The sequence below is a fragment of the Antechinus flavipes genome, chromosome 1, assembly GCF_016432865.1.
Source record: "Antechinus flavipes isolate AdamAnt ecotype Samford, QLD, Australia chromosome 1, AdamAnt_v2, whole genome shotgun sequence".
Lineage (NCBI taxonomy): Eukaryota > Metazoa > Chordata > Mammalia > Dasyuromorphia > Dasyuridae > Antechinus > Antechinus flavipes.
The window spans coordinates 362,249,205-362,271,333 of record NC_067398.1 but is presented as its reverse complement, the minus strand read 5'-3'; positions in this window follow the sequence as shown (position 1 = coordinate 362,271,333).

Genomic DNA, 22,129 nt, shown 5'->3' with positions numbered 1-22,129 from the left:
CAGGTAACTTTGATTACTTTGTCTGAAAACTGTCTGTTCATATCATTTGGCCATTTAATTGACCAAAAAAAATGAGAAATGGCTTTTATATCTAAAATTCCATTTTCTATATGTTTGAGAAATGTAGTCTTTATCAAAGAAACTATAAAAAAATTTCACAGTAATGATTACCAATTATTACCAACCAGTTTCAGGTTTTTGTGAAACTGTTTTCAGAAGTGAGTTTTTGGCTTTTCCAAGGTAGTATAATCTATGAAGAAGTATGTTTACCACTCTCCTATACTATGTTCTGTTTTGTGAGAGATTACAAATACTCTTTACAACCCTGAAACTGTGACCAGGATCCCTGCTCTCCTATGGCTGTAATCGTGCTTCTTCTTCCACTGGGACTAAAACTGAAGACTTTGACCTAGATCCAAGTATAGACAATGCAACACAATCCTGACTCTGGTGTCAGCTAAGAGACCTCTGTAAATATCCTACTGACCTATTGCCTCATCTCCTTACTATCTATGGATTCGGATGTCTGGAAACCTTCACTATTGCCACTGATTCAGTTGCCCTGAAGCCTACTCCTGCTTTGCTGGTGCTAAATCTGTGCTGGCTCAGCCTATGCTGGATTTTATTTCTGTCTCCCCTTGATGCAACAGAGCTTTCTTATTGACTTTCTAATTGTCTTGGGCTGTAAAATTTTTCCATTATATTTTTTTGTGGATTCTGCCATCTAAGTTTTGTTTACAATCATTATTTAAAGGTATTTGGAGAGATTGGGGGGAGGGGGGGCTCCGGCAAGTCCCTGCCTTTGCTCTGTCATCTTAACTCCACCTGGAATTCACTTTCAAATCAGATCTACCTTTTCTTGGATTAAAAAATTTAGGCCCAAAGGGCCTAAAGAAACTTCATGATCACATAGTTATTAAAAACCTAGATTAAGACTAGACTCTGAGCCACATCTCTCAGAAGGCAGCGAGAAAAGGAATGGCCAATATTACTTCTTTGATTCTCAAGGGAGAATTGTTGATCGTGTGAAAAGACAGAAGGGAGAATCCTAGAGTTGTTGGTTCTTTGACATCAAGACAGGGTTTAATAGTTCCAAGAATCAGGAATTATAGTTCTACCATATAAACATTTGTAGCTGAGTGGTGTAGTAGATAGAGGTCTGGGTCTAGAGTCAGGAAGATTCATCTCCCTGAATTCAAATCTGGTCTCAGACATTTACTAGCTGTGTGCTCCCGGTTATCTTATTTTCATCATCTGTAAAATGAGTTGGAGAAGGAAATGGCAGAGCACTCTGGTATTTTGCCAAGAAAATTCCAAATAGAGTTATGAAAAGTCAGATATCAGTGCAACAATAACAAACAGAATTTGCATTATCCCTCATCTTAAATCCCTACCAATCCCCACCCAGAGTCAGTTTTATTCATGGATGATCAACTGCCCACATGAAATATATAATACCCCCTCCTCCTCCAAATATAAATATGCAGGTTAGAACCTCAGAAGTGACTACTCCAAAGTTCAAAAGAATTCTGAGTTCACAAGATCCTACCAGTGTATCTTCTTTTAACGATTTGCTGATAGACATAATTAGCTCAAAGAAAAGGCATTTACTGAAATGGCATTTTAACAAAACATCAACCCATGAACATGGAATATAATCTCCCCAAAACTATACGTGTCAGTGGAAAAAATGGACACACACTTAAAGTACCTTAAATTAGCATATACTTCAGAAACATATATGGCCAAGGCACCTCCTTCCTCTGGTTCTGCAGGATTCCAGTATTCTTTCCCTTCCCATGTGGTCATCACTCTGCTTCCATTGGGTAGAGTATGGCTCTGTAGGGCACATAGGTAGGCGGATTCTTTGGGTCAGTTTTTGTTTGCAGCTCAACTCTAGGTTGGCTTTTTCTCAAATCAAAGCGTTTATACTTCTCAGTACCTCAGCTCTCAATTGCACAACTGAAATTGGAGAGACTGGGGCTTAATTTTTTTCAATAGTATTTTGTTTTTTAAAATACATGTAAATATTGTTTTCATCATTCATTTTTGTAAAAAAAAATTTTGTATTCTAAATTTTTCTCCATCCTTCCCTTACCTTTCCTCTTATCCAAAAGTGCAAACAATATAATATAGGTTATATGTGTGCAGTCCTTTTAAACATATTTCCATATCATGTTGTGAAAGAAAAATCAGAACAAAAATAAAAAAAATATGAGAAAGAAAAAAAAACAAAGAAAAAGGTGAAAATACTATGCTTTAATCCATATTCAGTCACCATAATTCTTTTTCTGGATGTGGATGGCATTTTCTATCCCAAGTCTACTGGGATTTTCTTAACTCACCACATTATTGAGAAGAGCCAAGTCCATCACAATTATCATTGCATAATTTTATTGTTACTGTGAACAACGTTCTCTTGGTTTTGCTCCCTTCAGCATCAGTTCATGTAAGTCTTTCCAGACTTTTCTGAAATCAACCTGCTCATTATTTCTTATAGAATAATAATATTCCATTACATTCACATATCATAACTTATTCAACCATTTCTCAACTGAAAGGCATACATTAAATTCCCAGCTCTTCTTGTGACCTAATTTTTAAAAGGCAACTAGAACTTTGTTAATTTCCAGCTAATCAATGACTAGTTGCTTTTTAATTTCAACAATTTTGATTAGGGAATTTATTTATATTTTGTAGAGTGATAAAAGAATATAGATATATCTTCACATTTTGTTTTAAGAACAAAACATTTTACAGTCTTTGTTGCCTGCCCCTTATCTTCTGTGGTTTTACTAGCTGAACTGTGGGGAAATCAATTTCAGGGATCCCCTGATCAATCTCCACATTATACATAATTAATTTTCAAGGTCCCCAAATCCCTCGGGGTTCAGGATCCCAGAATTGCCTAATCCCACTTTGGTCAAAGGAATCTATCCTTTGTTTTTTCAAGGTGAATTTACAAACATGGAAGTCCCTGATCAGGGAGTATAAAACGTTAGAATCTACAGCAAGAAACAGAGTCACCAACTAGAAGGGAACACTATCCCCATGCAGAGAAAGGAAAGTCATTTGAAAAGGATTTTCTTCAAATCTTCCCAAGCCCAAGCCAGCTACCCCAAATGAATATAGAATCAAAAAATTTTAAGAGCTAGAAGGAACCTAAAGCTAGAGCTCAAGTTACCCAACTCCTTTGATTTACAGATAAGGAAACTGATATAGAGAAATAAAGTTACTGGCCCAGGATCATGCAGTGGTAGGATCCAGGACTCTTGATCCCAATACAGGTGGTTCCTTGCTCCCAGACAATTATATTGTTATGAAACTTCTATATTCTTAATTTTGAACAAGTTTTTCATAGAGAGCATACCAAAGTCCAATTATTCTTTTTCAAGATTGTCTTCAGAAATTTCTACCAAAAAAATAACTACAGGTTCAGTTCCATTATGAAAGGACTTACCTTATAGGTATGTCAAGAATGTGATAGCATTGCTAAATGGAATTGCAGGATGTTTGTGTTAAAAATGCAAAAAGAAGACCTGAGTTCAAATCCCACTATCTGGTTAAACTTGGATGAGGCATTTACACAGCTAAATTTCCTAATCTGAAAAATAAAGAGGTTGGATTAGATGACCTCAGAATTCCCCTCCAAATCTAACTGAAGTCCAGCCCTATTATTTTTTCAGGTGAAAAAACTGAGATTCATGCACTAGGTTTAATAGATGGTATAATATGAAAGAAATAGTTAAGAGATTTATCTGACCATGACATGCTGAACAGCATTAAATATATTACCCAAATGAACTAGTTAGGTGGTTAGTATATGGGTCCCTAAGCCTGAAGTTTAAAAAAAACAACCCTGAGTTCAAGTTGGTTCCTGACATTTGCTAGTTGTGTGATGCTGGGCAAGCCCTTTACTTAAGCTCTGCTTCAATTTCCTCATCTATAAAATGGGGAAAATGATAGGACCTTAACCTTTCATGATTGTTGCAAGAATTAAATGAGAAATTATTTGTAAAATGTATCCTAGTGCTTGGCACATGGTGGATGCTACATAAATGTAATCTATTATTGTTGCAAAAGACCAGTGCATAAATATATGCTTTACCTAACAACTTGGGAGAAGTGAAATTAAAGTTATGTTTCCATGATTAGTGGGTAAAGTCTGAACAAAATGAAATAAATAGATATCATAATAAAATAAATGAGTAAACAAAGAAGCAAAAAAAAAAAAAAAAGAAATTGAGATTCAGAGTAACATACCTACAATCACAGAGATAGCAGAGATGATGTTTTTCAGTAGTTTCTGACTTCCTGATCCATTTGTGTTTTTCTTAGCAAAGAAACTAAAATAGTCTGCCAGCTCATCTTACAGATGAGGAACTGAGATAAACAAGGTTAAGTGACTTGTCCAGTGTCACACAACTAGTAAGTGTCTGAGAACAAGTTTGAACTCAGTTCTTCCTGACTCTTGTCTGGAATTCTATCTACAATGTCACCTATTCATCCCAGCAGATCAGTACTTGTCTTAGTCTCCTGAGCACAGTGATATTTTGACTAGGCTCTCAGTAGATAAAAGTATCTTTGATGCCTCCTCTTAGCCTCTTCCCTCTAGCTAAAAGGCCCCCCTCCTGCCCTTCAGTACTAGGGTGAACAATGCTGTCCTGCCAAAATCTACCCAAGAAATTCCTCACACTCATGGCTATAATCACACTTGGGTAGCTGAAGGGGATGACCTTGTTTCCTTTGGAGATGGCTGAGTCACATCAAAAATGGATTTGGTCAAAATTGGAAAGTGGTAGATGCCCATCAATTGAGGAATGGCTGAATAAGTTATGGTATATGAAAATAATGGAATATTATTGTTTTATAAAAAAATGAAGAACAAGATGATTTTAGATTTACATGAACTGATGCTAAAACATGCAGAACCAGGAATACATTGTACACAATAACAGCAAGAATGTGCAATGATGAACTATGAAAGACTTGGTTCTTCTCAGCAGTTCAGTGATCCAAGGCAATCCCAATAAACTTTGGATAGAAAATGCCATCTGCATCCAGAAAAAAATATGGAGAATGAATGTGAATCAACATGTACATTCTGTGTTCACTTTTTTCTTTTTCTTCTGTTTTATTTTCTCTTGTATTTTTTCCCTTTTGTCCTGATTTTTATCTCCCAATATGATTCATAAAGAAATGTGCATTTTAAAAAATTAATGTGCATGTATAACCAGAAAAATAAAGAAAACAATATTTTTTAATTGACTTAGGAATATACTCCTAAAACCTTGTATTTACATTGAATTTTCTAGAGATTAGAGAGAAGAGCAGAACATTAGCTTTGGGCTGCTGACTGATTGAGTTTTTTCTTAGCATAAGATCAGCCAGATTTCCTGGGTTCATTAATAGAAGAGGCATCCTAGTGCACAGATGAAGAAGTTCAAAGACAAAGATTGTCCACACAATGATTGAAAGCCTAAGTTAAGACTAGACTCTAAACCACATCTTTTTTCAAGGAAAGAGGGAATGGTATATATTACTTTACTAATTTACAGGGCGGGGGGGGGGGGGGGGGGGGGAGGGGAGGGAGACTGTGAAAGCATTGTTTAGGTGAGAGGACAGAAAAAAAAGGGAGGAGGATCCTAGGTTGTTGGGGTCATCCTGACCTAAGTTCAAATTCCAATTTAGTTACAAGTTAGCTGACCCCAGAGGAATTCAACTAATCTCTCTATAAAATGGGGGTGGGAGAAGCTATAGCAGTGTTGTTGAGTTGACTGAACAAACTAAATATATATCTGTATGTATGTATATAAAGCACTTTGCAAACTTTATTGTGTTATATCTGTTTCATGTTTTGTTACAAAATTCTTAACTATGATCTTTTCCTTACTCAGAAGTTATTACTGGCACTGGATTCTAAATAAAAACTCTCATTTCTTCAATGCCCTGATTTCAGGTAGTTATAGGGAAACAAATCTTCCAATAAACTAATTCATAAAAGGCATTAATGACCTAAACTGACTTAATATATTACTGTATTATATTTCTACAATTGTTTTTTTGTCTTTTTTAAAATTAGATTTCTATCTTTCCCTGTCCAGAAGAGCAGTGGCCATTCATGGGTGTGATTCCATACAATCTCATGAGTCTAATTGATATGAAAGCTTTGAGTGAGTAGACAATCTGGCAGGATTTCACCCTTTTTAGGCAACCTAGTGCCCTTTGCTCTCAAGGCTCACATGTTGGTGGCAGATTTGGTTTTTTTCTCAATATTTTATTTTTTTCAATTATATATAAAGATAGTTTTCAACATTAATTTTTGTAAGATTTTGAGTTCTAAATTTTCCCCTCTCTTCTTTCCCTCCCCAGCCCCAAGACTGGGGAAAGCAATCGGATATAGGTTATACATTTACAATAATTTTAGACATATTTCCATATTAGTCATATTGTGAAAGAAAAACCAGAACAAAAGGGAACAATCACAAGAAAGAAAAGGCAAACACAAAACAGCAAAAAAGAAGAAAATACTATGCTTTCATTCACATTGAGTCTCCATGATTCTCTCTATATGAGGATGGCATTTTTTAAATAACTTTTTATTGATAGAATGCATGCCAGGGTAATTTTTTACAGCATTATCGCTTGCACTCACTTCTGTTCCGATTTTTCCCCTCCCTCCCTCTACCCCTTCCCCCAGATGGCAAGAGTCCTTTACATGTTGAATGGGTTGCAGTATATCCTAGATACAATATATGTGTGCAGAACTGAACAGTTTCAAACAGGGAGAATTGAATTCAGAAGGTATAAATAACCCGGGAAGAAAACAAAAATGCAAGCAGTTTATATTCATTTCCCAGTGTTCTTTCTCTGGGTGTAGCTGCTTCTGTCCATCTTTGATCAATTAAGGCTCTCTTTATCGAAGAGGTCCACTTCCATCAGAATACAGAGGATGGCATTTTCTATACCAAGTCTATTGGCATTGTCTTGGATCACTGAATTGGTGAGAAGATTTAAGTCTATCATAGTTGATCATCATATAATCTTACTGTACTGTGCATGATAATCTCCTGGTTCTGCTCACTTAACTCAGCATCAATTCATGTAAGTCTTTCTAGGCTTTTCTGAAATCAGCCTGCTCATCATTTCTTACAGAACAGTAATATTCCGTTATATTCATATATTATTGTAATGACCGCGTATTTAAAATCAGCCGGAGTCAGGAATTCAGGTTAAGGGAAAATCTTCAATATTTATTGAAGTGAAGAGGTGAATAAAGATTGCGATAGCAAATATAGGCAAGAAGGGTTGAGATAGCAATATGGACAGTTGCGACAGGAAGCCAACTAACAGAGAGAGACGCGAGCCAAGCCAACCGTGGCAATGGCAATCCCAAAAGTCTCTCCTTCCCCTTCCTTTTCCATTCCCCTGCCTCCACCCACCAAAATCGTCATTTCCTATACAACACATCAGGACTTGCACAAAGAGTGGGCGGGGCCATTCTTTCTCCAAGCTTATATATTAATAGAGTATGGTCCAATTACTATTTAGCCTCATGTGCTTGGGACCTCAGTGCATCAACTCAAGCCTCAGCCCATTACATATTATCATTTTCCAACTGATAGGTATCCACTCAATTTTTAATTTCTTGTGTTAGCAGATTTAACATAGACTTTAGGTCTATTATAGTTCAGAAGCCAATAAATTCACCAGCTTCAAGTTTTCTTGTAGCTAGGATCATAGGCATGTGCCACTCTGTAGTTATTTGCCTTTTAGAAAAGATTATGTAATAAAGTGTTATATTATAAGCAAATTAGAAGAACATAGGATAGTTTACCTCTCAGATCTGTGGAGAAGGAAGGAATTTGTGGCCAAAGAATTGGACTTCATTAGTGAACACAAAATAGATCATTTTGATTATATTAAGTTAAAAAGTTTTCATACAAACAAAACTAATTCAGACAAAATTAAAAGGGAAGCAATAAACCAGGAAAATATTTTTACATTCAAAGGTTCTAATAAAGGCCTCATTTCTAAAATATATAGAGAACTGACTCAAATTTATAAGAATTCAAGCCATTCTCCATCTGATAAATGGTCAAAAAATATGAACAATTTTCGGATGAAGAAATTAAAACCATTTCTAGTCATATGAAAAGGTCCTCTATTACTATTGATCAGAGAAATGCAAATTAAGACAACTCGGAGATACTACTACACACCTCTAAGACTGGCTAAAATGACAGGAAAGGATTATGACAAATATTGCAGGGGATATGGGAAAACTGGGACACTAATGCATTGTTGGTGAAGTGATTCAACCATTCTGGAGAGAATTTGGACCCCAAAAGGCTATCAAACTGTGCTTACCCTTTGACCCAGTGGTGTTTCTACTGGGCTTATATACCAAAGAGGTCTTAAAGGAGGGAAAGGGACTCGCATGTGCAAAAAAAAATGTTTATGGTAGCTCTTTTCGTAGTGGCAAGAAACTGGAAACTGAATGAGTGGATGCTCATCATTTGGAAAATGCAGAATAAGTTAAGGTGTATGAATGTTATGGAATATTATTGTTCTGTAAGAAATGATTAGCAGGATGATTTCAGAGAGGCCTGGAGAGACTTACATGAACTGATGATACATGAAATGAGCAGAACCAGATCATTGTACATGACAACAACATTTTACAATGATCAATTCTGATGGACATGGCTCTTTTCAACAATGAGATAATCCAGGCCAGTTCCAATGATCTTGTGATGGAGAGAACCATCTACACCCAGAGAGAAGACTGTGGGAACCAAGTGTTTTCAAGAGAGAGCATTTTCCCTCTTTTTATTGTTTTTGCTTGCACTTTATTTTCTTTCTCATTTTTTTAAATTTTATTTTTCTTATGTAGCAACATAATTGTATAAATATATATGCATATATTGGATTAACATATATTTTACTATGTTTAACACGTATTGGATTATTTGCCATTTTAAGGAAGGGGGTGGGGGGAAGGGGGGAAAAATTAGAACAAAAGTTTTGCAAAGAACACAAGGTTGATACTGAAAAATTATCCATCCGTGTTTTGAAAATTAAAGAGCTTTAATAAAAACAGATAATAAAAAAGTAAAAATGATTGTCTAAAGGGGAAATGTCTTAACCCAAAGAAATGGTAGAATCTAAAGTAGTACAACGAACTGACAGAGAAATTATCTAGGGTCAAAGAGGGGCAAATTTTTGGAAATATACTAGAAAAAAGGAAATGGGTGATATATTATAAATTCTTCCTGAAGAAAAAATTTGTTCAAAATCAAGCAAGAAAAGGCATTTTAGAAGGGTCTTTGTCAAACTGCATGACAATAGTAATTACGAAGATCTGGCCATCCCAAAGTGCCCTTTCCAGGGTATGCCACAGCAGTAGCTTCACTCCTGCCAGCACACATCCTTTCTAACCTGTACAGCCTGTACAGACTGAGTTGTAGAGCTGAATCGAGGCTAAGGAGTACAGTCTCTAAACAGAGGGGCCTTTGACACACACATAGCTGAATTGCCAGCCAGGGATAGAAAGAAGCACGAAGTTATTTATGTGCAAGGCTAGCCAGAGCAGGTATCACAATGGCATTTTCTTCTCCTGTCAGGGATGTACAGGACCTGGCTTTGTATAGCATGAGCCATGCAATACATCACCTTTCTGCCTTAAGCCTAACCATAGATCACCGCCAGCACCAGCGTAGAAATTCATTCAGCCTTCAGTAGCCTTTGCAAATACAGAGACCCTCCGGCATTGAGCACCATCCAGTCCTAAGAACTGGGGGAGGTTAGACCCCCTTACGCTGGATCTAGGGTCTTCACACATTCTGCACTCCAACCATAGTCAGGTCCTTATTTTAAGCCATAGATATAGTCCTGAAACATTGGGCAACAACCAAATGTTTGCAGACTTATACTTGCCTTGGGAACTGGAGATCATAAGTGATTACTATTATAATACTTTTCATATGGAGAAGATATACAGCCCTCCTCCTCATCTCCCTCTTTCAATTAATTTTTAACTTTAGGTACCTGGCTTGCTAAATTTAGACCCATCTAATGTGGGCAACATAGGGGGCACTAAGTTAAGAAGTTTCAATTCCAGGCCCAACACTTTTACTAGCTATGAGACCCTGAGCAAGTCACTTAACTCTGTTTATTTCAGTTTTTTCTTCTGTAAAATGATCTGAAGAAGGAAATATCAAATTCTACAGTATCTTTGCCAAGAAGACCCCAAGTGGGGGTCACTAAGAATTGGTCATAACTGAAATGACTCAACGACATATTCTAATGAAATTAGACTCAGTTATCAGAAAGGCCTTCTAGCTCCAAATCTATGATTGTAATATCCTCCAAGGAGTTGAATAATTTACCAGTGTGGAGAACACTTAATGGGACCTGAGTCTTGCCCATATGAGATTCCTATAGATAATCATTCTTTTGGAGAAACTCCTAGATGTTTGGCAAATTAGTGTTAGGAAGAGAGGATCACCCATCCTAACCTGACAATTAGAAACCCCAGCGACTACTTCTTTGATGGTCACAGATTTAATGGATTTAAATTTCATGTAAAATTTTTCATCTCTTATTCAATCACTAGCCTCATGTTATTCCTGGAGCATGCTCCTTTCTTTCTCAGTCCTCCTTGCCTATCTATCTTTAAAAGAGTAATTCAATTCTTTCCTCCATGAATCCTTCTCTGATCCTTCTAACTCAAAACACTCTCCTTTCTCTGAATTCCTGTAGTACTTTTAGACTGCCCATCTCAAAAATCTCTTGATTCCATACTTACAGTGATTTGAAATTAGTTGATCTGTGATATTTTTGATCCTCCAGTCAGACTATTAACTATTTCCTCCTTTGACACTCATCATAGTCACTGTTTCAGGGATGAACACAGTGGATACTCATTAAAGAATTGTTGATTGATTATCTCTGTGTGCTTCCTTTCTTCCTTCCTTCTTTTTTTCCTTTCTCCCTTTCTTCTTCTCTCCCCATCCTTTCATCCTTTTTTTATCTTTTCTTTCTCCTTTCTTTTGTATTTTCTCTTCTCTTCCTTTTTTTCTTTCTTTTCCCTCCCACTATCTCTCTATTCTTCCTTTCTTTCATGCATTTTCTCTCTTCCCTTCTCTCTCTTCCTTCTTTTCTCCTTCCCTTTACTTCTCTCTTCTTCCTTTCTTCTTTCTATTTCTCTTTATTCTATCTTTCCTCCTTCCCTTCCTCTATTTTTCCCTCTTTCCTTCCTTTCACTCTTTCTCTCTCTTCTTTCTACTCATTCTCTTCTCCTTCTTTCTTTTTTTCCTCCTTCTTATCCCTCCCCCTTCCTTCCTTACATCCTTTCTTCTGTTTTTTTCTTTCTTTCTCTTCCTTTCTTCCTCTCTCCCATTGACCCTCCATTCTTCCTTCTTTTCATTCTTTCTCTTCCTTTTTCCTTCCTCCTTCCCTTTATCCCTCCTTTCTTTCTTTCTTTCTCTATTCTTTCCTCATATTTTCTCTCTCTTCCTTCCCTCCTTCCTGTATCCTTCTATTCTTCCTTCCTACCTTTTATCCTTTTTCTCTCTTCCTCCTTTCCTCCATTCTCTTTTTCCTCTTTAAATTTTCCACATCTGTCATGTGTTCTTGATTGTAAACTTCTTGAGGAAAGGAACCATGTCTTTCTAACAGTAAATAAAATGCCCAGTATAGCATCACACGGAAAAAGATGGTGAAGAATTCCTACAGTGTTCAAAGCTTTTTTCTTTAAGTTTATTCCTTAGATTCCACAATCTCTAGCTTGCCTTCCAGTTCTGAGACATTAAGATTCCATGATGTTGTACCATTTATGAAGCTTATCATCTCATGAGAAAGAGAGTGGAGAAAGTGACTTTGGAATGAAAAGAACTGGGTTTGATTGTGGTCTATGGTAATTACTAGCTTTGTGGTCATGGACAAGTCCAAAACAATTGGCTGTTGTCCTTCAATCTCAAAGATACCAAAATGTTAGGGTGAAGAGTATGTCCAAATATGACAGACCAATATGAATTCAAAGTGTTCTGCATAAATGGTCAGCACAAATGGTCCCTATGCACGTTTGGGGTGCTTTCTCTAAATTTGTGTATCTTGAGTTTCTTCTGAGCTAATTCAATTCTGCTTTGCTCATAGATTACACAACCTTCTCTGATGAGGTCACATCATGTTGGACAGTCCTGTGCCACTGTCTCCCACGTCATACAATGGATTCCAAAATTCTTAAGAGAAACCTTGAGAATGTCTTTGGAGGGCTTTTTTTGACCATTAATAGATGTATACTGAAATTAGTGAGGAACACTAAAAATCATCACCTCTTACATTGGTATACAAATGTTTACTTACTCAGAGCCTTCTTTTCATTCATTAAATTTCACCCTATGTTCAAATTCCAATTGAAATTGCACAAAGAACTCTAAGAGTCTGGCTGCCAACCTCCACAGCAGTCCCCAGAATAAGCCCCAAATTATAAAACAGAGACAATATCACTGCCTTTGGAAGCAAGTGTCCACTCATGACACTATTGGTGTGACCTTGGCTGAGTCACTTTATTTTTGCCTTATTACTACTTAGTAGTTCCTTAATAAATGTTTATTGGCAACCTCCCTGGATCCCAGTTTCCTCACTTATAGAATGGGGGCGGGGAGTGGATTAGATAGACTGTAAGATCCCTTTCAGCCCTGAGTCTGTAAGATTAGGACCCTGTAAACTCTAAACAGAGAGACCCCACCCCAAGCATTAGCTGCCCTTTAAAATTGTGAGATGAGTGATTTAATTTATGCACTCACCCAAGAAGCTCTGTCCATTATGCATATATGACCAGTATAGATCTACAAATGGGCAGGACCATGGATTTGGAGAGGAGAACCTAAGTGAAGGTACTTTGAAAAGTACAAAAACTTTACATGGTGGAACAATGGATAAAAAGCACTAGCCCTGAAATTAAGAGGAGCTGAGTTCAAATTTGGCTTGGGATACTAATAGCTGTGTGACTCTGGGCAAGTCACTCAATCTTGATTACTTAAAAAAAAACTTACACAAATACAAGATATTATTGGGTTTGTTCTGCACCAAAGAGGTCTCTCCATCTTTTGTCCAGTAAGGAACTGTAAAGGAAAATTCAATCAGATGATAAAAGGAAATGCCAAAAAGAACACATACTCAATGCAAAGTAGATAATCTTTAATTTCAATTTAAAGTGTAAAAGCATTCATGGACAATATATGTACTTCCCAGAATGTGATAATGATGGTAGTATGGTTCCTGAAAACTGAAGGGAGCTGGGATCCAATGGTAGTACATGGCTCAAGGTAATTGTCAGAGTAAGAGAAGTAAGGTAAGGCTTTCTCTTTATTCCAAGGGAATCTCTATAGGACGAATGCATGTGTCTGCATTTCTTGTACAGATCCACCTTTGCTTTCCCCTCGGTCACCATTGTCATTTACCATCTCCAATTAAACAAACAATCCATCAATAATTGATTGAGCACACTCCTCTTCCTGGGCGTTAGTGGAAAACTGTAAGAAAAATAGAGGATAAAGCCCCCATCACAGGGAATTCCCAAATAATGTAGAGTAAGAGGTAAGTCTAAATGGGGGTGGGAATAGGGAGAGAAGCAAACAATTAAGTGACTTGCCCAGAATCATAGTTAGTGTCTAAAATAGTATTTGAACTCAGATCTCCCTGACTTCATGAACAGCTGCAGAGTTAAGGAGAAAAACAGTGCTCAAGGATGTGTGTTTCCTGTTCTGTTTAAAACAAAAAAGCCAGAAAATTGCATTGTGGGTAAAGACTCTGCATACAGATTATTGATAGAGATATTATAAAAGCTAACATAAATGTTATATATATGTATATAGAGAGACAATTAGTGGCACAGTGGATAAAGGACTAGATTTGAGATTAGAGATACTATCTGACTGTGACCCTAAGCAATTTAACCTCTACTTAGCTCATTTGATTCATCTGTAAAATGGAGATGATAATAATAGTACTTACCTTCCAAGATCAAATAAGATGACATTTGTAAAGCACTTTACAAATTTTAAAATGGCCTCCAAATTCTAGTTATTGTTACTATATAGATATAGATATAGGTATAAATGAGGAATAATAATAATAGCTAACAAGTTAAAAATAATAGCACATTTATGTATATATCATTTACTACATGTCAGGCATTGTGCTAAGCACTTTACAATTACTATCTTATTTGAGCCTCAAAACAATCCTGAGAGGTGGGTGGTACTATTATCCCCATTTTGCAGATGAAGAAACAGAGGCAAACAGAGGTTATGTGATTTTCCTAGACTCCTATAGCTAATTAAGTGTCTGAGGGCAATTTTGGACTCAGATCTTTCTCACTTCAGGTTCAAAGCTCTATCCACTATGCTTTTGTGCCCGATATAGGTCGACAAATGTTGTAAGATGGTTGGACTTGGAGATGAATACTCTGGGTGATACTTTGAAAAGTACAAAACCCTACATGGGGCAGCAGGTGGAGCAGTGGGTAGAGCACCAGGCCTGAAATTAGGAAGACCTAAATTCAAATCCAGCCTCAGACACTTAATGGCTATGTGACTCTGAACAAATAAATCAATCTTGGTTGCATATATATACATATGAAACATTATTTGATTCATTCTGTACTGCAGCATCTGGGCTGTCAGTGTATTTTGCTATATAACATTTATTCTAATAATCCTAATCATTCTCGTCATCTTGTTGCTGTCATCACTACTGCTTTGCTCTTCCAGACTGCCAGATATCACACTCAGGAAAAAACTGAGGTAGAGAGTTCTATACTCCCTGAGATCATCCTCATCCTCAACCAGGCCATTTTCTACCTGGTATCTACGAACATAGAATCCTTGTTCTGATTTGTGGTTCTACTCACGATTTTTGTGATTTTCCAGATGAAAAACACTCCTTTCCTGATTGGCCACCATTCCCTTATAAGAATTGTCTTCATCTATTAGAAGATAAGTTCCTTGAATCAGGGACTGTCTTTCTTTTGCATTTTCTAAGCAGAGAGAACTGAGCACATAATAAATGTTTAATAACTGTTTCATTCATTTGTTCATTATTACATGTAGACTTTTAAAATGGCAGGACTTGAAAGTTATGTAAATCATAAAATCTGGAACCAAATTTATTTGGGACCATGAGCTGATTGTTAAATTTTCGTGGTGAGCTTTCATACTTCAGAAATCAGCAAGCATTACAAACCAGGGCTTGATTAATTGTTTTGCTGATGATCTAGACTTAAGAAAGTGATGGGGGAAATGTTAATAATGAAGGTTAAACTTAAATTGTCCTGTGAACAAATTTTTTTCCAGAGAGCTGTTAAGCATTTAAAGCTTGCAATGTTTAAATTTAATTAAATAATGCTTAAATTAAACATTAAAGTACACCTTTGACTCCTTCATTTTATAGAGGAAGATAGAGTAACATAGATTTAGAGCTGAGAGAGACCTTAGATCACATCTAATCCAATCTCCTCATTATGCCAATGAAGAAAATGAGGATCAAAATGCCTAAATGATTTGGCTAAGATCACAATGATAGGACTGGCAATATGAACCCTTCTCTTCTGCCTCCAAAGCCAACAGGCTCAAGTCATTGGTGAGAAGAGAGTTATCTAAATTCATGTAGCAAATTAAGGACAAAACCAAGACTTCTAGGCTCGCTACCTAGTGCTCTCCCCACTACCCCTTGAGCTGATAACAAAACTAATAGTATTTTTTTTTCTCTCTCTCTCAAAACATCAAGATGTCTTTAGAGCTTGTTCTGGTTGTTTTCAGTCAACACCAGGATTAGTGAAAATTGTTAGAGAGGAAGGGAAGGGATGGAAAAATCGTCCCCTTCCCCCAAACAACCACGGAGCGGGAGAGGGAGGCCTGTGGACACTACTATTGGTGCCGTCACCAACGCAGCTGCTGCGGTTGCTGATGCTGCAGGGAACATGTAGGATCCTGGATCCTGGCTGCCTGTCTTCCCTCCACCCCACCCCCTCTTTTCTTTCTTTCTTTCTTTTATTTATTTATTTTTAGGGGAGGCTAGAGATCCCCCAGCCAAGCCCTCGAAGCAGCCCGACTTTCCGTGCAATAAAGCAGCGGTGAGAAAGACTCAGAGTAATTAAGTGGCTGACGCACAGAAGAAGCCGTTACAAAGAATTGACTAAATTGCCCATTCATTAGCAGCGCGGCATGGAAGGAGAATTACAAATAGACGACGGAGCCCGCAGTAATTCAATCTAACCTTGTACTTACAGAAAACAATGAGATAATGAACAGAAAAATTACCAGGCACATATTGTATTTTGTTAGCGGGGAGGGAGAGGGAGGGGGAGGGGAGGCTGGAGGCAGTGGGGGAGGGAAAAAGGGAGGGGAAGGCAGGAGGGAGGGGGCCGGGGGCCTGGGCTGGGAAGGGGGGTTGAGGGGGGGGCGCGGGGGAGCTGAGGGAAAGGCCTGGCACACGCGATGCTAATGGCATCGCTCAAGCTGAGCAAACGTTTCTCCAACACAATCATAGTTCTCAGTCTAAGGGCCTCTGGGGAGCTGAGATGAGGCAAGATCGCGAACAAAAAAATGTAATTTATAAGGCGTCTGTGGACTGGAATTTATCATCGGATCCGCTCGCCGCCGCTCAATTGATATGTAGTTGATTTCAAACAACACCCCCCGGGCGCCCAGAGGGAACATTTTTTAGATTTTACGCTTGGATATATCTGTTTAACTCGCCATTTACCAAAACAACGGCTGATGACAGCACAAACAAGTCACTCTGGAGAAAACATACACGCGGGCTCGCACACACAGTCACACTCACACTGACACACACACACAGTGACACGCAAACCCCAGCCGTGGTAGCACCATTACAGCCTACTGCACACATAGGCTCATCCCAGAAATCTGATAAGAAGCCCCCACCCCCATCCGCACACAAACACACCGAAAGACATCAAAAGCTAGAGAGGCCTCCCGAGGTTTCTGCAGGAGGGCTTGTTTGTTGGTTGTTCCTTGTGTTGTTTTATCTATCTCTGGCATGTGGGATTCTGGCCCTGGGAGCTCTCATCCTCCTCCCGGCTGCTCTCCTTAGAATGGATGGTGCTGCTTCCAACGCTCTCCCAAAGCCCCGTCTTTTCTGGCAGATCGTGGGCCACCCAGCCAGCTCTACTCAGGGCCCTGCAGATGCCAGTGGTAGAGTTGTCATGAAATCCACCACAGCTCCTGATAGAAAAACTGGAGGTGGGGGACACGGAGGGGAGAGAGATGAATAAATGAGTCACAAGCAGACTCATTCCTTTAACCATCCCAGTTTCTAGGAAAGAAAAAGAAAATAAAGTGGGGGCGGTATTAGTATGGGCTTGAAGGAGAATTGATGTCTGCAGATTCATATGTGCTTGTTTTGATTTTAAGGGAAGTTAAGAATTTGGGGGATACTGTCTTGAAAGATTTCTCCTTTTCCTCTCCTTCCCAATTTCCTGCTTCCATCAAATATAGAATACTGGGTCAGAAAAAAGCAAGGTCAGATGGACTCCAGGCCATGCTTATGAAAGGTTGGAAAGCCACGGAGGGAGCATCGTTGGCCTCGGACATTTTCTCTGCCCAGTCTCCAGGGCTGTATTCCAGGCAACTTAGCCAGGCCAAAAGTTCATACTTGTGCAGATTAAGGGTGAGAAATGGACCGTGGCTGTTATATGGAGCATTCATCCTCCTCTAGTCTGCTTCAATCACAAGAAACAAGTGTACCACAGGCATGAAATACTATTAAAACCAAGATGATCAATACAACACTGAAGTATAAAAGGAAGCCTTGTGCTTGTGCCTGGTGCTTGGGGCAAGCATGCTTGTCAAAAACAGGGTGGTCTAGTGGAAAGAGCTCTGGGATGGGAATCAAGAGTCAACTGTGGATCATGTCTGAGTTCTGCCACTGACTTATTGTAAAGTCTTAAGCAAGTCATCTAATAATAATAACTTACATTTATATGGGACTTTAAGGCTTACAAATCACTTGGACTACAAGAGCTCCAAGAATTCTTCCAGCTCTAAATTCTTTGGTTTTTCTTAGGATAACAAAAATATTCCAATCATTGAAATAAATCAACATTTATTAAGCACCTACTAAGCATTCCAGCTGAAAAGGCACTTTCCAAAATCAAGATTGATCACTTAACTGCCAAATTTAATGGCTTCTCCTCAATTTTCATCCCAAATAACCAACTGCCTTTTGGGCATTTTGAATTGGATATGCCATAGATGTCTCAAACTCAAAATGTCCAAAATAGAACTTACTATCTCTTCTCCAACCCTTTCCTCCTTCATATATTTCTATTATTCCTGGAAAGATCATCTCCATCATTCCAGTCATCCAGGCTTAAATTTTCAATATCATTCTGAATGTCATCTCTTGTATCCAATACATTAACAAATCATATTGTTTCTTCCTTGCCTTCTAACATTGCCTATCATCTGTCTATCTATCATCTATCTATCTATCCACCCATAAATCCATCTCTATCTCTCTTATAGGTACCTACTAATTTGCATGTCTGAAAAGCACTTAGGAAATGAATGAATGAATGAATGAATGAATGATGCTTACTTCAGTCAATCACTATGTCTATGCTGAAAGGAATCATGTTTCATCTCACTTCTCAACCACCTCACCAGCCTCTATGGCTTCCTAGATGAGAAATTAAGTCCTAGAAGCATTGATCTTTCTACATTCAGAACTCTTTCTTTAAGGAATGATAAATAATTTGTGACTACCTCAATTGCTCACTACATCTAATTCAATTCTAGGTACACTTCCTGTTTCCTCCATGCCCCTTTCTAGTTCTTGAATTTAGTTCTGATTATTAACCTTAATGAAATCAATTCTCATTGATTCTGGAAAATTGCTCCTGAAAAGATTCTATCAATCTACTCTCCTAAGCTGACTCCTGAGTGTCACAGGAACCAAATTAAAATGTAATTGGAAAATAATTAACAAAATAAATAAAAATACAACAGAACATAGATAATGTTAATATGTAGTTTTCTAAGTCGATGCAGTTCACAGGGAACCTTATATATTGTTTAGTGACCTTATTTCTATTTGAGTTTGATACGACTGCCCTAAAATTTCATTCATCATTCCTATAAATATCCCCAAAGGCCACTACTCACCTAAAGATATTGTTTCTCCCTAATAGAATGTAAGGGACAGCTAGGTGATGCAATAGATAATATGCAGAGCTTAGAGTAAGAAAGAGCTGATAGAAGACCTGTGTTCAAATCCAACCTCAGACACTTACTACCTTGACCCTGGGCAAGTCACATAATCCTGTTTGCCTCAGTTCTTAATCTGTAAAATTAGTTGGAGAAAGAAATGGTAAACGGCTCCAGTATCTTTGCCAAGAAAACCCCAAATGGGGTCACACAAAAAATCAGATGCGACTAAAAAATGACTAAACAACAAGAAAGTAATATGTATATTCCTTGAAGGCAGAGACTATCTGCTTTTGGATTTATATCCCCAGAATTTAGTGCAGTGCTTGACACAAAGACAAATGCTTAATAAATACCTTTCTGTGCTCACTAGGTTCAAGAAATAGCATAAAGCATATTATTCAAGAAATATATCATCAGAAAAGGAGTTGGATCTGTCTTTTTACAAAAGTGAAGGGAAATAGATGGAAAACGATATTGCCACACCAGTACCCAAAAGTCAAGTCTATAAGCATTTATTTAATCCCTACAATGTGCTAGAAACTGTGCTAAACTCTGAAGTCATGTCTAGAATTCTAATTTTATGGAGCATAGGCCACAGACCTCAAACTCAATTCCACATTTCTGGTCCAGTGCTCATTCCATCATACCAGGATGCTTTTCCACCTCTATGGCCCTTTATAATACTGGCACTATGCTGCCATGGTTGAGTCATTATGATCACCAGGCATGGGGGGGTACACACTTCTCATTCCTGCCACTGCAAAAGCTGAGATTGCTGGATCACTTAAGCTCAGGAGTCCTGAGCTACAGCAAGTCTAAAGCCAAGTGACTGTCCACATTAAGTCTGGCATCTGTGGTAAACTCTTGGGAACAAAGGCAAGCAGGATGCCTAAAGGGGGCAAATTGATCTAGGTTGGAAAAAACAGAGCTGGTTGAGACTTCTAGAATGATCAGCATTTTGGTCAGGCCTACAAATGCCCACTGTATGTCTTCCTAGGTGGATTATCTATCATTTAGTTCAATCTCCTCAATTTACAGATAATAACAATATCTTACATTTATAACTTGCTTTTGATTTACAAAGCATTTTCCCCATGACAACCCTGTGAGATAAGTTGTACAAATATTATAATTCCCATTTTTCAAATGAAGCCAGAGAAGTTCAATGGATAAAAAAAACCTCACATTTCATAGTGTTTCATAGGATTCAGAATTGGAAAGGACACCAGAAATCATATAGTCTGACTTCCTCATTTTATAGATAAGGAAAGTAGGGTCCAAAGAGTGACTTGCCTAAGTCCACACAGGTAGCAAGCAGAACTCAGACCCTTATCTTTAGGTTCCAAATCCTCAATTTTTTCCACTACACCATGGCTTGCCTCTTCTCTATCATGACTTGTCCATGATCTCATAGCAAGAGGTAAAATTAAGAACAGAAACTGTGGAGAATGGGAAATTTCCCATGATTCCTAAGTCACACTTTGCAGGTGATTATCCTATCTATACATAAGGTTACTCCTTAGTTCTATGCAGTCATTCCCTGGTGGGTACAGACTTTGTGGGAGGTTATGAGGTTAGAAATGAAATTAAGAGAAAGCCCTGAAAGGACTACAAAGACAAAACCACCATCCTTGGATTGGCTTATCATTTTGGGGAAAGAAACAGCCAGCTGTTTTCTTAAGCTCTTAAGCTTTCATTTAAGTCCAAATGCTCTCATGATGGAATCCTTCATCTGAATTAAAAGGTAACTTCTGAGCAAGTCAACTGGCAACAATTTGTTCTCAAGTCACTCAGTGATAATATGAAACTCTCTCCCACGATAGCATATCTCCTTTATTTTCAGCACTAGAAACAGCACCCAGAAGCTCATGGTTATTTTAGAAATTAAAAAATAAAAGCAGAGAATTATTTGGAATTATTCTTTTAAAACATATCTTCTCACACAAGTCAGCTGAGATGATCTGAATGCTTCTAATACAGAAAACAAGGCTCACATCAGGATTAATGAGTTCCCTAGCTACTATTGAATTGATGTTCCCTTGATAGGGAGTTAAAGATACCTTTACATTGGAGTGAAGATAAATGATCTTGTTATCTTACCATACCACTCAGCTCCTGTCCTTCTCCTTACTTGCTTTTCCACATTTGCTACAGCTCAGTGGTCATGGTGGGGTTTACCCAGCGTGAGACAGGATTAGGTAGTGCTAGGTTTTTCCAATGACAGAGAACCTGAAGAATTGGGTCTATGAAGATAGGGGGAGGGGGAATGAAAGAGTACAGTGGTAGCGTGGGAGAAACCTAGATACGGATGTTCTTAAGAAAGATGCTGGCTTTAAGGAAGGAAGATTTGACTAGAAGCTCCCAGGAGGCAGCTCCCATGGCAATATAGTTGATACATTTAGAGCTCAGCTAGTTAATAATCACTTATTAGTGTTTACTATATATGAGGCTGTATGCTAAGCATACACACACACACCCAATGACCCCTTAGCATCAAGGAACTCAAATTCTATTGGGAAAAATAAGCAGGTACATGCAAGATTTGTAAAAAATAGATGGGAGGCAAACTCAGAAGTGATGGCACTAGTAACTAAGAAAGGTTGGACTGAGATTTGAGAGAAGCTAGAGAAGCTAAAAGACAGAATAGAATTGGGTAGAGAAAGGGCTAGTTTAGATCATTCTGGACATGAAGGAAGGACAAATGATATAAAGGCAAAGTGGTGTCTCATTTGAGGAATATCAAATTAGCCAGTATTGCTGGATCATAGAATGTATGAAAGGGAGCAAAATGTTAAAAGTGTAAGGAAGAGAATAAATCACGAAGAACTTTCAATAAGAGAGAAACTAATATTTAATCCTAAAGAAAAAAGGGATTCTCTGGAACT